The sequence below is a fragment of the Lichenostomus cassidix genome, chromosome 5 (genome assembly GCF_008360975.1).
Source record: "Lichenostomus cassidix isolate B80296 chromosome 5, HeHo_3.0, whole genome shotgun sequence".
Classification (NCBI taxonomy): Eukaryota; Metazoa; Chordata; class Aves; order Passeriformes; family Meliphagidae; genus Lichenostomus; species Lichenostomus cassidix.
The window spans coordinates 10,186,987-10,202,494 of NC_139486.1; the positions used below are offsets into that span (position 1 = coordinate 10,186,987).

The 15,508-nt window shown below is 38.8% G+C and overlaps 1 protein-coding gene across 10 annotated transcripts in view; it reads right to left on the reverse strand.

Annotated features, from left to right (window-relative positions):
• Positions 1 to 15,508, reverse strand: part of TRAF3 (TNF receptor associated factor 3) — a 71,316-nt gene that overhangs the window by 45,293 nt on the left and 10,515 nt on the right. For 3 of the 10 annotated variants that reach the window (XM_085061324.1, XM_085061321.1, XM_085061322.1), the window contains exons 1-2: positions 5,931 to 7,156; positions 4,957 to 5,100 (exon numbers count right to left, since the gene is read on the reverse strand). The exons of 3 other annotated variants lie outside the window; for them this stretch is intronic. The gene's annotated coding sequence lies outside the window, so the exon portion shown is untranslated. Of the gene's footprint in view, positions 1 to 4,956; positions 7,157 to 11,386; positions 11,530 to 15,508 lie in introns of those variants that run through there. 4 more of the 10 variants (XM_085061316.1, XM_085061323.1, XM_085061318.1 and 1 more) reach the window with 4 other exon arrangements.

Genomic DNA, 15,508 nt, shown 5'->3' on the forward strand with positions numbered 1-15,508 from the left:
CTGTGGAAGTAGAAATGACCATATCATAAAACTGAAAGCACAGTATCTCACTTCCACATGAAATTCTTCTCACTCTTACTAAAGTGAGTTTTCTAAGCCTACATCCAAAACTCAGAAAAATCTATCTATCCTGTCTTTTGTGGAAATTAACCCACTCTCATAAGACATTTCCTGCTCTTCCATTTTATCCCCGTGAACATGGCATACTATGAGCACAGCTAAGAAAGATATACTTTTTTACACTGCCCTGAATACTAATCAAACTCTAGAAATTAACAACAGGAAGTTACATCATCAGAATATTTTATTTAACACTAAACTGCCTGGAAGACATTTCTTTATGCACAGAATTCAATCTCTCACAATCTAAGTGAGATTTTCCACCATTCTAGATTATGTCTTCAGCTTTGTCTGAATCCATTGCTTCTTAATCACTAAGGAAAAGGAAAAAAGACAGTAACAGTAACTCTCTTTTCCTTTGCCTGTATTTTATTATTAATTTGAATGTGAGGGAATGACAAAAACATTGTCCACATTTAGTGAAGAGACAGCAGGTTTAACTTCAATTATTTCAGTGTCTACACTGTACACTTCACTGTTTATATTGTATTATCTATGACCAACATCTTGGAGTTTTGGAAAAATGTGGGTGTTTTGTTAAGATTTTTCTATTAGATGGAAAAATAACCCCAAACCACATTTGTAAATAGAATCCAGAAGAAAGAAAAAAAGCCCACAGAAAAAAAAATTAAAAACCCTCTAAACCACTTGTGCAAGAATTTCTAGTTATACTAAAGTACATTCAGGTTTCTACACCTCTAGTAAAAATGTTTTACTGAAGCTGAGTTTTCAGGAGGAAAAACAAGGTTGAGAAAGTCACAGACCCTTTATCCAGACTTGTCACAGTATTGATAGTCAGAACTTCACTTTCACTGCTGTCTAAAGCATTTCTTAGTTTTATTAAGGTGTTCATGGAAGAAGCTGCGTTTTTCCTAACTGAAGATTTAGATTCACAAAACATCTTTCCCAGCAATGTAAGAAAGGAAGGAGGATGTTAATTCCTCTTGCAGTAAACACAGACTTGGGAATGTGCTACTGAAAGTCAAGTCCATGTAAGACACAAATGCCTGCTGGTGTATGCCAGTACTATTCCAGCTGTAAAGTCTCATTAAAAGACTTCTACCTGGAACCTGCATGCGATTTCCTAGTTTCTCTCCCAGTTTCTCCAAGTTTTGCTCTCTTCTTTGTGATTACTTTCCCAGGTAAACTATTTTAGTATTTTGTCTTACCAACCTTATATGTTTTGTTTGCTGCCTGCAGGTTTACATCAGCTGCAATTCTGGAGGTTTCAGATCAATGGAAATCATTGACATCTTGAGAACAAGCCACCTCTACAGCCCTGGGTCAGACAGGATACTACTAAGGACCAAACCAACCCAAGTCCCTTTGAAGGTTTCTCTTGTACTGGATTAAGAGAATTAACAAAAATCAATGAGGATATTATCCTTCTACAACATACTTAATGTGGAGGTTGTAAAAGTAATTTAGAAATTTTTCTGACTGAATTTCACATCACTACCCAGAACCAAGTGTTTATCACTTTTACACAGCCAAAAAAGTTTAACACAAGCGATAGTGACCTTTCAAAGAAACTTCTGGTGGAGTTGTACAGTGCTGCTGCTGTTTCAGAAACACATTAAAACTGGTGCATTCCACACCATCCACAAGGCCTTAAAGAGATGTGTCTTCAGATTTGGAATATGAAGTTGACAGTTTTAGTTGAAAATTCTTTTTGCATGCTTATCGCCTGAGGGCTTCTCTAGTTAATATTAATGAAATCATGTTCACCTCTACCAAATAAATACTTAATAAAGCAGTTCTGTTTAAAGCATTAATGGCAATCTAACATTTAAACATGCGTTTTTATTTTTGAAAATTCAAACCTGAAAGCCTCCAGGTGTTACACTAGAAATTAAATGAGAATACTCAGGGATTCCTTGGAGAATTTATGCTCATAAAGATTTATCTGCTTGCATTATAAAGATTCACACAGGCACAGTCTAGATATGCAGAATGCAAAGAATAATTTACAGCTGGAACAAATGCCAGATTTAAAAGTCAGCAGAGGACAGTCACTGATAGAGTGAGGGGCTTAAGTCCTAAGATTAGAGCTTACAGGATGTTGCACTGCTAATGATACTTCAGAGGAAAGAGTGCTGATTCCCTGATTTTTGCAAATCACTTGTCTCTAGGCAATGAAGCTTCCAATATTACAGCAGCGCTTTGGATTGTTCCCCACCAATTCTACAGAATAGCTACATGATTTTAAGACTTTACCATTTTGTTCCTCCCTAAACTGTAAAATAAGCAAAATATTGCTTACCTTTTATAGCATCCCTGCCCTGAAGTGTTCTACATCAGTACAAAGTATTATTTTTAGACTCTTCTAGTGAGATTTGTCACCACTCTAAACCCTGCTACAAGTCTGGATAAGAAGAAATCATTTGCCCACACATCTTAGTGTCATAAGAAATTTTCTTTCCATGATACTTTCCAACTAAACTGTACACCAATGCTTTATTATTATCTTAGGAAGCAAATTCAGGATCTGAAAACTCTAGGTATAATATTAAATCCAAACCTACATCTCTCTGTTTAAGGAGAGCTACCATCTTAACATTATAAATGCTTCTGTGAGGAATCCTTTCTTCTACTGCTTCACACAGTTTTGGAAGTTCTTTTATGGCTGCCTTTAGAAGATCCCAAAGGAGTATCAAATTTAATCCAATTCAGAATATATATAAATGCACTTCCCACAATATAGCATAAAGTCACAAAATACATAAAAAATGTTGTAATGTGGATCCATCAAGCCAGGCACAAAACAGTTCCTGGGATTCTTTTCCATCATTATACAGCATCTAAAACATACTAGCAGATAGGCAAGAGAGAAAAAAAAAAGGGGATGAAAAAGGTAGCTCTGAAGCATCTGTTAAGCATGATTCCTGTTTCCTCTATACATTTTCTAAATTTACAAGCAATTATTTTGAGGCCAAGAGCAGAAAATTCTTAGTGTTCTCAGAACAGTGAGTTCTGCAGGCTAGAAAAGTGTCATAGTGTCAAAAACTCTGTTTTCTTTGTTTTGGGGCTTTTTAAAATATTTTTCCATTTTTCAAGACAGTTATTCAAGGGGAAAAAATATCATTAAGCTAGGTATATGTAAACTCACACTGCATTTTTATCTTTATACAGTTTACTACTTTGCTAATTTATTCTCCTGGGTATTGACTGCACCAGAGTTATGCTTATTCACTGACAGCTGTGATTAGTAACAGTGAAGGCTATTCCATTTTGGAACAAGGATATGTTTTGTTATCAATCCAAACAGCCTCTCTGTCCCAGTGAAATAAGGGACTTCATCAGTGCACTTACATGAGACAGAGGGCTGAAAATAGCTGTAATTAAGGCAAATCCACAGTACCTTCAGTTCAGCTGAGAGAAGACAATCCTAAATTTCTCTCACTTCCCACAACAAAATTTTACTTCTTTAATGATGTATCATCACCCAGTTTTTTAAAAGCATCTCCAGATAATTTTTAAGTGGCCCAAGCTGAATGTAATAGGCACATAAGAGCTTGTCTCTATTAGTACAAGCCTTTTATACTCATCTACTATCCTTTATACAGCCCCCTTTTTTCTCTCATCTGCTCAGTTCTGACCAGTAATTTCAATCAAGCCCTCCACTACCACATTCAAGTTTTACCTTGATGCACAACACAAAAATCAACAACACAGATACCTGGAGTATATATTGTAAAAATCTATCTTTCATAATACCAGCAGTGCAATGCTGAATGGCGCAAAAAATTGCACATGAAAATCCAGACTGAGGTCATAAAAAAAAAAAAAGTTCATTGTCACAAAAGATTGTATTACATTTTTGACGTAAGGAGGAAATATTATTTACATGACTAAATGCTGAATTAAAACCAAACGAAAACAGATTTCCAAGCACCTACTTCAAAGCAGTAAGAAGACTGCTCAGGTAAAATGTTCCCTTCTACCCAAATATTAATGCTTAAAGAGAAAAAAAGAAACAAGGAAAAAAAAATCACTATCTCCTTAATAAATGTAGCAGCAATTTGTCTCCCAACCAGCAGCTAGCAAGCTCATGAAGTTTGGATTGAGTACAGCCCAGTGCAGCCATGCATTCAAAACACAAGGCAAAAGAAACTTCTGAAAGTATATCAAACTGTAGTTCCAAGTAAATCTTCTTCAGAGTTTATCCAATGCTATCAGAATTTTCATGCTTGACAAATGTGTGAATTTTCCCAACAGCCAAAAAAACCTTACATTTAAAACAAAAGGAAGAATTTTCCCCTATCAGAGCCACAGAAAGCAGTGGCAGTGCCACCAAAGAACGTGCCATATATGTGAATTCAGTTTCAGGCAATGTACAAGCCAAGTTACAAGCATGAGAGGTTTAAAGGTGAGTGTCCAAACTTGCAGTGGCACAATTCCATGAAATGTATGTATTTTCTTAGGATCTAACCTTTTTGGTTCACGTGAAGAACAGGTTACAGGACCCTTTTCCATTCAAATACCTCTTAGATGACACAGTTGCTGCCGGAATGGCAATAAAGGTTGTAATCCTTTAGAGTTCTTGTCCAACCTCTGTTCTTACTCACTGCTTTTTCTAACCTCTTCACTAATTATCTGCTAACAGGTAAACTCTTGTCTCAGTCTGGAAATTACATACTCGTTCTCACGTAACAATTCTCCCTCACAGACAGCTGAAGAGACTATACTATTAAAAAGGGAATTGTTAGCTTAAAAAAAGCTCTTGATTTCCAAAGTCCATGCAACAGCTTTCTTGATCATATCTGTATACTTCTCTTCTTCCCACACTAACACCCCACCCTCCCCCCAAATTTGGAAGACTCTCTGATTGCTTACATTTCCTTCGTTTTATCTGAATCTCATTTGATCCGCAGCTTGAGAAGAAAGAAGAATAGGCTTTCTCAATGCTCTGATAGAGTTCTCTTTACTCTTGCCAATAAAGGGAGCTTTGCTACAGTCTGCCTGGTTTCTTTCTTTGCCCTGAAGAAAGAAAAAGTTTGAGTTACATTACCTTTGCTCAAAAACCCTGTAACAAGCTTCTCAGAATCTATCAAGTTACTTCATTAGCTTCAATAGACTATCAAACTAATTCTTAGTAAAAAATTTTTAAAATAACCTAAATGTAAGATAAATAACAAAGAACACTACACGAAATACATCAACATGATTTTTAAAGCATTGTTTTCTCCTCCACTACTGCTCACAAAGGACTCTCGACAACATGCACAGTTAAAATAGACAGCTAATGCTCCTTGCTTTCATGCAGACACAAAAACTTCTCCGCCCAGATACACTGTGTGTCATTACAGACTGTATGAAATCTTCAAAGCAGTGCCATTTTCTTGGAAAGTCTGATAAATTCCATTTGAAAACATCAGCCCAATTCTGGGAAAGTAATTAAGTGTTCTGCAGAGTGTTTCTTAAAAAACCACCCTGTGACAATTTTCCAAGAGGTCATTAGAGGCAAGCGACTTAGCTTGGGGAAGTTTGTTTGATCCCGGAATTTTTACAAAGAGGAAAAGGGTCCAAAAGCATAATTAATACAAATCTTCATAAATATCTATCTATGAGCATTCCTAAACATGACAGTAAAGTTCAAATGCAACAAATGCTACATCAATGCCCAGGCCACCAGCACACGAAGTCTGAAGTCCCCCCAGCCTCTCTCCCCTTTACATTTCAAGGCCAACTTCTTGTGAGCACACAGCAGCAACCTCACCTGGCCACACACAATATGTGTAATATCTTTCCAAAGCACATTTTACAGGAACTTCAGCTGCTCAGCTCGTGCCAGTGCCCTTTGCACCCACCTAGCCCAGAGTCCAGCAGTGCCCGTGAGCTGTGACCCAGCCCAGCGGCTATTCCGGGGTGCCAGGGCAGCGACATTCCCGGGTGGCACAGGGCAGACGGGCAGCGAGCGCCCGGCTGGGCAGCATGTTCCCAGCTGGCATCCTGCACTCAGGGATGGATGGATGGACAGATGGAGCAGCCTCAGCAGTCCCACACAGCTGCCTACAGAAGGGCAGACAGTCACAGCAATGCTTACCTGACTCCAACCGCGCTGGGCTTTCACTCCCATCGCCACAGCTCAAGCGTGGGACTTTGTAACACGGGACCAAGATAACATTTAGCCAGTCAGGAGAAATGCCACAAACTTCCACGGCTGTAAATGAGTCTTTTTTTTTGTGGCTTTCTGATTTTTTTTTTATCTTGGTCACATGCTACAGTTCACCTTTGCTCCTCAGGAAGTGGAAAGGAAAGGCTACTGCTACTAACAAAGTAGCAGCAATGCTGCTTTGGAACATAATCATAATAAGTAACACGCTAATGAGTGGTTACAGATTCTGGCAAAATACACACAGGCCAAAGAAAACCCAATCCGGCTCATTCTAGAAACACAGTACCTGGAAAAATTGCCCAGCACTGAGATTTATAGAAAACTCCAGGAATAAATGCTTACTCATACAAAAAGGAGATCTGCAGCTGTACACTTTCCCCACCAAAACAGTATATAAATTACAAATCAGCCCGTAATACCTACAGATGTCACGGAAGTAGTACAGATTTCTGTACTAAGCATTTACATATTAACTCAGCAAAAAACTCAAGTTCTAAAACTCTTAGCTCCCATCCTGAGTTCAGACACCGATTGTATCAATGATGCTGGCCACTATTCCTTCGTATTCTTCTTAGGTACAAATCCAAATTCAGTGGAGGGAGCTTTGCACTTTCAGCCTCTCCTCTCCCTCCCAAGACAGCAACCCCTTCCAAACCATAGGGAATTGAGGCACCTCCAAAGTTTCATTCTTACTGAACAAGTGCACTCCACAGCTGAACAGCAGCATTATGACAGTGCTATACTCTTAAAAATCTGGCATGAAAAATAATCCAAAGATAATGGTAAGACATAGAAAGGATTGGGGATTTAGCTCTTAAGGTTAACATAGGAAGAGGAACATTCTCAGAACACTGTTCTTGAAAATAATTCCATATTATATTGGAAAACCAAAGTGAAAATTGACTACAAAAAAAAAATCTTTTAATACTAATGAAATACACATAACTGTTTCTCAGCTAGAATATACTAGATAATTCAGGGAAATTATTACAAAGAATTTAAATGAATTACAAGCAATAAAAAAGGCAATCAAAACTTACTTTCCAACAAACACAGTTATTGTTGCATGCTACAACATACAGAAATTACTTCCATTATCCTTTATATGTTAGGCAACAAAAAAGTACCTTACCTTATTCTCCACTCTCTGAGCACAGAGGATTAAAAACAAAGTTTTAGGCAAAAACTGAAGGTGTTCTGTATCAAGGAAAAAACCCAAACCACTGCGTCAATAAGCTTAGTGGCTGTCCAGCATGCCATGCTCACTCTAGGGACATTTAATGAAAACTTATCCACATCCCTTTTTTTTGCAAGCTTCCAGACTTTGGAATTGGAAACCCAAAGCCAGCCATTCATTACCTCCTCCAAAAGGCAGATCTCAGCAACACCACACTGCAAGAGGAGCCACCAGAGCTTGATTTTCCCTCCTAGTAATTCCCTCCTTGCCAACTACTGCACTGCAGTCTTTCTGAGGGCTGTGCAAAATGCAATTGGGGAGGGCTGAAAGAGGCCAGCAAAGAAACACAGCTGCAGGAAAGTTCCTTCAAATAATTTCCTATCTTCCTAGTCATGAAGGCATGAAAAGCATAAACTGCAGAGTTTGGTGGGATCTCTTAGGATTCTCTCTGCTGCTCCTCCTCTCATGTTCTTGCCTACCTTTTACTTCATTTTTCACAGAATAATTTGGGGAGAGTACTTTGTGGCAAAACTAGAGGGAAAGGAGGGAAAATAATAAAGAATTTTGTTATAATAAAGAAACCTTATTTTCATAACCTTAATATTTTAAGGGATTAAAACCAAAAAGTCTTTTAAGGTTTAGGGTATTCTGGTGTTTTCTAGGTTTAGGGAAGGGGGAGATACTAGTGGGTTTTTTTGCTTTTGCTGCTTGAATCGTGGAGTTTAGTCAATTAACTGCTTAGCACTTGGATGCTTTCCCTATACAATTAAAACTGCCGTGATTACACAACAGTAGCATTTGTGAGACAAGCGCCCAGCAGGGGCATTTGTAATTATTCCCCAAGTGTTCCACAACAGCAGCAAAAGAATACATCCAAATATTAAAGAAGCTTTCACAGAAGGGGGGTGGCTGGAAGGGACATCTGGAGCCCATACAGCCCAGCCCCCTCTGCCCAGGCAGGGTCAGGAGAGCTGCCCAGCACAGCCACCCATCAGGCTTTGAGTATTTGCAGAGAGTGACTCTACCACCACTCTGGGCAGCCTGTTATAGGTTTGAGCATACCCCCAAAGCTTTTCGTGTATTCAGATGGAATTTTATCCTTTTTTTTTCCCCTTAGTTTATACCCATTGCCCCTGTGGTCACCAGAAGTCTTCATTTATAATCTGAGTTACCTCCATCCCCCTCCACTCTCCACAGCTGTATTTAAGAGCAGAGGGAGCAACAATGAGCCCTCAATGTCAATCAGCCAGTTGTTGGCTCATTTGAAACAATAGGCTCATCACTGCTTCCCACCTCTCCTTCCTTCTGCATCCTGCAGAGCCAGGCTCAAGGCCAGATCTTTTAGCTCATGCAGCTGCCTACCATCAGCAATCTATTTATTCCTGGAGATCCAGGTCCTTCTTGGGGGAGCATCCTGCCAGTCTCTTCCTGTTCAGCCTCACTGGAACATCAGGCAGGGCTGAACACACACTGGCAATGACATGGAAAGCTCAGAAACCTCAGCCCTTCAGCACCTCCCCACCCTCTGCAGCCCCCAGGAGGAGGGCAGTAGCCAGCATCAGAGCGTGTTATAGAGGATGAGCAGAAAGGAAATGGGAGAGTTTAGAGGTAGATGGATCCTTTGGGGGTTTGGCTCAAAGCAGTGCCAAGCCTGGCTGGTTTCAGTGGTCTTCCTTTCCTTTAAAAGGCCAATATAATGGGCAACATAGATGCACACTGAGATACAATGAACACAACTACTACCCACTCCCCACCAACAGATGGGGGGAAGATTAATTTCTCAAAGATGTGCAACAGTCCTTTGTTTACTCTTTGCAAGTGGCTCCTGAATTCCCATGCACTAAAACAATTTTTCTTCTAACATGGATTAATTAACATTGAAATTCCTGCAGTGGACAATATATACCCAGTTTAGGCTCCCAAACACCACTTTAGTTCGTTTTATTTTAAACTCTTATCTATTGAAAATAATTTACCACCAAAGGTCATCTTCAGCTTCAAATACCTGCCTTGGTTTGCAGACCACATGACATACTACATTTTAAAAACATGGTCACAAATTTGAAAAGGGGAAAGAGAGGCCTGTTGGCTTTGAAACAGAAAAAAAAAAAAATCAGAACAGCTATCAGAGACTTTCTGTGTGACTTAGAGCACTTTTGAGTATTTTTGCTCTCCTTTGCTGAGGAACAGATCCCCTTTCTCTGATCTTACCTGGACACCTACCAAGTTCCCATCTCTTCACATGTATTACCTTGTATAATAGGACTCCAGTCTTAAGCTGGGAACTGTCAAAAGTGAAAAAATAACTACAAATAAGGAACACAAAAACAATTATATCTTGGTAAAGTTGGGGAGAAGAAGGAACAAAAATATCCCTTTCCCCTAAAAAGCGAACATAAATGGTAAAATAAGATCTTTAAATTTCTTTTTTGGTTTTTTTCCTGCAGTTAGTCTAAAACTAGCACCTTAACACTTCTTAACCTGTTTTGCTTCAGTACAATGAAAATTACTTCAAGAGAGCCACGTGCAGCCTAGCTGCTTTCTGACTGGCATTCACACACCAGCACAGAGGCACACAGTGTTTCTTATGAAAACACCACCAAACACCTAGCACCAACTTAGAAGTGGTCAAGGGGAAAAAAAACTATTACAGGAAGATAGCAAGTGTGCTTCATAAACTGTTCACAGTCCTGTGTGGGAGGGTAAAAGAGAAAGAAAGAAGGCCAAAGGAGTGTCCAATCATTCCAGCAGACTACTTCCTTTTCCTGCACCCTTCAGATGCTACTTCCAGATCACAACCTAAAAAGGACTTGTTATACTGCTACGTGAACCTACAAAAAGAACTTATTGTGACAAGTACATGAACTTCTGTACATAAACAGCAATCATTCATTCACATTATTTATTACTGACAAGAAGTTCTTAGTCACAGTGCTTAACACGTGGTCTAGTAACAGTGTACCAAAAAGCTTTATTTTTATCCCTTTCCAGAGAATTTTGAAAGAGCCTCTCTACCTTCTAGCTTTATAAAGCTGTACCTGTTTCGAGGAAAAAGCCACAGAGCAGTCCCAGAGCATCACCTGCTGCTCCTCTCCAAACACACAACCCCCATCACTCACCTGGAGGACTGATGAATTTCCTATGTTCATGTCAAGAAGCTGAAAGGAGCACGTTTCACTTCTTTTATCCATTCCTAATTTAAAGCCTAAACTGAAGGCAAACAGGACTAACTCTTTTTTTAGAAGCATAATTCCTTTTCAAACTCCAGAAAAAGCAGAGTGAAACAAGGAAGGAAAGCACAACCCCAAACATGTTTAAGGTACCGTTCGAAAAGATTCAGGACATTTTCTCCTCTTGCAACTAAGGCATAATGTAGCTTTCCACATTAGACTGTGGCTGACTGAGGAAGCTGGTTATCACCTCTGAGTTCTGATCATATTTTTAATCCATTTGAAATCAAACATCTGAGGGAAAGATTTTTTTGTGAAATAGAGATAATTTGCTTACCTTCCTTGCAAATACAACTGATGAAACAAAAAAAAAAACCAAGCCTCCATATACTATCATGCAACTTAAGTCTATCAGGCAGAATGCAGAAGAACTTGTCAAACAGTCCATTCTGATTGTGTGCAAGACACACAAGACAGAACAAGGCTATAAAGAAGGTTTATTTACAGAAATGAGAATGAAACTTGTTCTGACTTTTGAGGTATCACCCTCATTCATAACTAAACCAAGCCCAAGCACTGAAGAATATTTGTAAAATTAATATCATCAACTTCGAGATGATGAAAACACAAAAGAGAACAAGGTACTTTACAGTGTCATGCAATGATACTAATACTAAAAAACCCAAAAAAACCAAAACCAAAAAACCCCACCAACAAAAAACCCCAATTCACACAACTGTCATGAGGTTTCTTGATGTACATATTAAAAACATACACAGCAGAAGAATTGTTCCTACCTACCTGTTTACATGAAAAAAATTCACAACACAAACCCCAGTGACACACAAGACTGCAGTCTGTGCTTCCGACAGATTAATATATTGTTTCCCACTGCTGAGAGCTGGTCTTGATTCAGTTAAAGCCTAAGCACTTAGGCTTTCCTGCTGGGAAACAAACAAGTCAAGTCGGTTTCAAGCATCTCCTGTTAATATACAGAAACAATTCTCACAAGCCTGAAGGCAGAAAAGAGGAATAGTAGGCAAAGGCTGCACCAAACTGTAACAAACTATAGCAAATCAAAAAGCTGCACTAAGACTTACTAGTTCACTAGAAAATGCATTGCAAAATTCTATTTACTTCATGGAGGAAGTCACCAATACCATCACTTAGTCAGTCAAGCATATCTACAAGAATGTTTTACATAGTGGGAAAATTTTTACTGGCCAGAGGTTCACAGCGTTCTTAAATTTCCAGAAACTGCAGATGTAAAGATACTTCTGTTAACCCAAACCAAAACCAAGAAAAGAAACTATCTGAGATGCACGCTCCATTTCACAACACAGCTCTAATTTTACTGGCTACTGTTCTTCAACCTACTCAGCATAGGAAAGACTTACACTCTGATATTAAAGGATGGAAATGTGAACACTGGAAACAGAGGTAGCTTTTAGACCACCACCAAATGGTATTAAAACATATTAGCTAGCACAAAATTTTGCCCAGCACATTGCTGCCATTTCTGAGCTGTGACACTAAGAACTGGAGTAGTTTAAGGAACTAGTTTTATTCTTGTAGAAGATCAGTGAGCCAGTCAGAATGTATTTACAAGAAAGCATGACACCATCTTAGTTCTTTCATTTTCACCTTACTTTTAAAAGCTAACAAGAGAGCCAAGAATCATTAGGCTGTCAGTAATGAACTGAAAGGTGTTCCTTCCTTCTTTGAAGAAGGAAAATATGCTGCAACACAACTACAGTATAAAATCCAGTTTACTCAAATAAAGTAAAATAGCGTGAATGAAGGAATCTTTCCTCAGTTTTCAGAGGGCTGATAACAGTTTAAGGATTATATTTAAAAACCAAACAGTAAATTCAAAACATTTCACAGGTTATATTATTCCTCTTAATCTGCTAAAAATTACCAGTTTAATAATGCAGATTATATTTTAGTTGCTGCTTTAAAATATTTTTAATGAAACCTAAGAGTAAGCCTTTTCATCACACAACTTTTTGAAAGATGGAAATTGAATAAATATTTTGAATTAATGTCATGGACCACAAATGCACAAGTATCAGAATTTAAAACAAACTTTAAATTATGAAGCTGATCACAAACTAAAGCCTACTATGTGAAGTTTCAAAGCACAGAGACCACATTTGCTTTAGTACCGACGTAGTATAATTCTATTACCATGACAGTGCAATACAACTTTCCTAGCAAGCCACAAAGCACTGAGGGGTACACACATGATTAGAAGCTCAAATTCAGAGAGTTAAGTTCATATTCTGCCAAACCTTACTGCTGGGGCTCCAATAACACAGTGTGAGAACAACTGTTCCTGTGGTCCTGATTTTTTTACCTGCTTTTGGTGATGCAAATCCTTTCTAAAGCATTTGTCCTACTGAAACATTCTCATACCCCAACAGTACATCACGACATCCCATTTCACTTTTCTTCTCATAGATAATTTACCTACATATTTGCCAGCAAAAGCCATGTTGATAGTAACAGAAGAATGAATGGGAAAGGTCAGTGGGTCTGACTCAAGTTACTATATGCTTCTTTTTAAATTGAAACCTAGTGATGGGGGCTGCCTCCACTGCACAACAGAGCCAACCTGTAATTATGGAAAAGGAGAAAAAATGCACATGCAGAACAGAAAACAAAAAAGCATGTTTCTTTCTGTTCTCTGCTGATGCACTCATTCATCTCAAGGCCTGAATTCTATGCCTGGAACATACAGACCAAGACCAGCAATGCAGCTGCACTGCTCAAGTAAAAAGCAACATCTCTGTCATAATTACCAAAGCAATCTCTTGGGTCCTCTTTGCTCAGCCATGACAGTGCTGTACTTACAAGGACTTCACCATCTTTATCCACACATGGATGTAAGTCCTCCCCTACATGAAATGGCAGGCTGCACTCCCCATCTGCATTACTAAAAAACTACAGCCTGAAAAACACTGGCTTTGTGGTCTGCCTCAGGTTTTCCACTCAAATCTCAAGAGCAAGCACAGCTCTTCCTACAATGTTAAACATCTGGAAATCATGCAGGAGCAGCAAGCTTAATCTGCCACTTTGCAAGATGGCCCTACAGAGCTCAGAACCCTTGGAGCTACTCTTGTAAGCTAAGGTGACACCATAAAACCCATTGCCTCAATGCAGATAGGAACATAATGGCAGAGAAGCTTCAGTAATTCTTGTCTAATGCTGTATCTCCACATGGTACAGGGAAGAATCTCAGTATAGTAACCCACAGTGCAAATTAGGAAAAAAAACAAACCTCCAAACAAAACACAACGACCACACAAGAAATAAAATACTAATAAAAAACCTAGACAAGAGATAAAGGATGAATTAGAAAAATCCTTGCTGTAGCAAGAAACAGCTGTGTTCCAGCCTGTAGTACAGGTATGTACTGGAGACAACCCTGAAGCCTTCTGTGTTTAGACAGCCACCAGAAACAATTAAATTTACAAAACAAATTGTAGGCAGTGGTTACTGATATAAAATGTGTAACACTCCAACATCTATTTCCCCCATACGTTTCTCCCTCATTCAGTATTGGCAGTAATTATTTTATCAGTTAACATAATGCTGAAAATTCATCCACCTGATTTAAATTCTCATACTGCCTGCTTTTCCAAAGTTAGTCAGTTTGGATTGTCTAACTAGCTCTTCCACAGTCACAGCAAAGCTGTGATACTGTCAAAGAGGAAAGAATGACCACAACCACCATTTATTGCAGTTAGTGAGATCAGATTAACATCCTACACCAGCGTAGAACAATGGAAGCTGAACTCTTCTCTGCTAATTTACAGCCATTATACCCCAGCCTCTTCACTCTTGCAGTAAACATCTGGATATGTAAGGTAGTGGTAGGGAAACAACCTCAGAAATTACTTGTATGCAAACACAAAGACTTTCTTAAAAACACTTCTATTTACAGGAAAATGAGTAGAGACCAGAAGAACAGAGCGACAACATCACTTTAAGGAGTGTATCATATGGGCTCAGGGAGCTCTAAGAGGGAATAAGGCCATACAGAAACATTATTAAAACACTCACTAAATGCTCATTTCCATTTAACCTAATGTGTGTAATACTTGGCAATAAGCTCTGATCCTTGAGCCCTGGTAACTGACTGCAACATTAAGATATTGCTACATCTTTATTTGGCCTTCCCACCTCTTCCCTGGAACTTAGTATGCTTGCAGTAGTAAAGGAAAAACAAAACCCAAACCTAAAATCGTGACAAAATCATGACTTGGTTTTTACAGTTCACAACATCATACAACATAAAACTCATGTGCAGTGGTGACTTAAACACCAGGTCTGAAGGTACGAAGTGAGTTCCCCTGAGCTCTGCAGCTCTGGGCTTATTCTGAGTGATGGAGACAGACTATTTCATTTTGGTGTCAGTAACAGCATCAAGTCTGACACATTGCATCTCGTCTTAACATCAGGCTCAAGCATTTCATTTAATAACTCCAGACAGGCATCCATATTTATTATCAAGAGCTTTCCTGCACAGCAGTAAATTCTTGCACAGGTGTGTGGGACATGTAGTCATTTATCAAAAGATACCTGTGCAAATAAAATCCTCCATTTATGCATAATCTCATGTTTGATCATTTATTTACTACTTAAAAAAAAAACCAGAATTATATTTCACTGTCCCACTCATTTTGATGGGTGTATCACAGTCCTGCTCTTATCACTCCCTAGGCCTCCCCTCATTACTTCTTCACCTAAAAGTAAACAAGACACATCCTCAAAACAATACAATACGTTATCAGTTCTTCCCTGACTATGCTGACTGCATCCTCTCTGATCAACATGCCTGTGGGACTTGCTGTTGGATGCCATTTTGGCTGCAGGAGCAAGTTATTCCTCAACCTGGAATATAAGCACTGCAAGCTG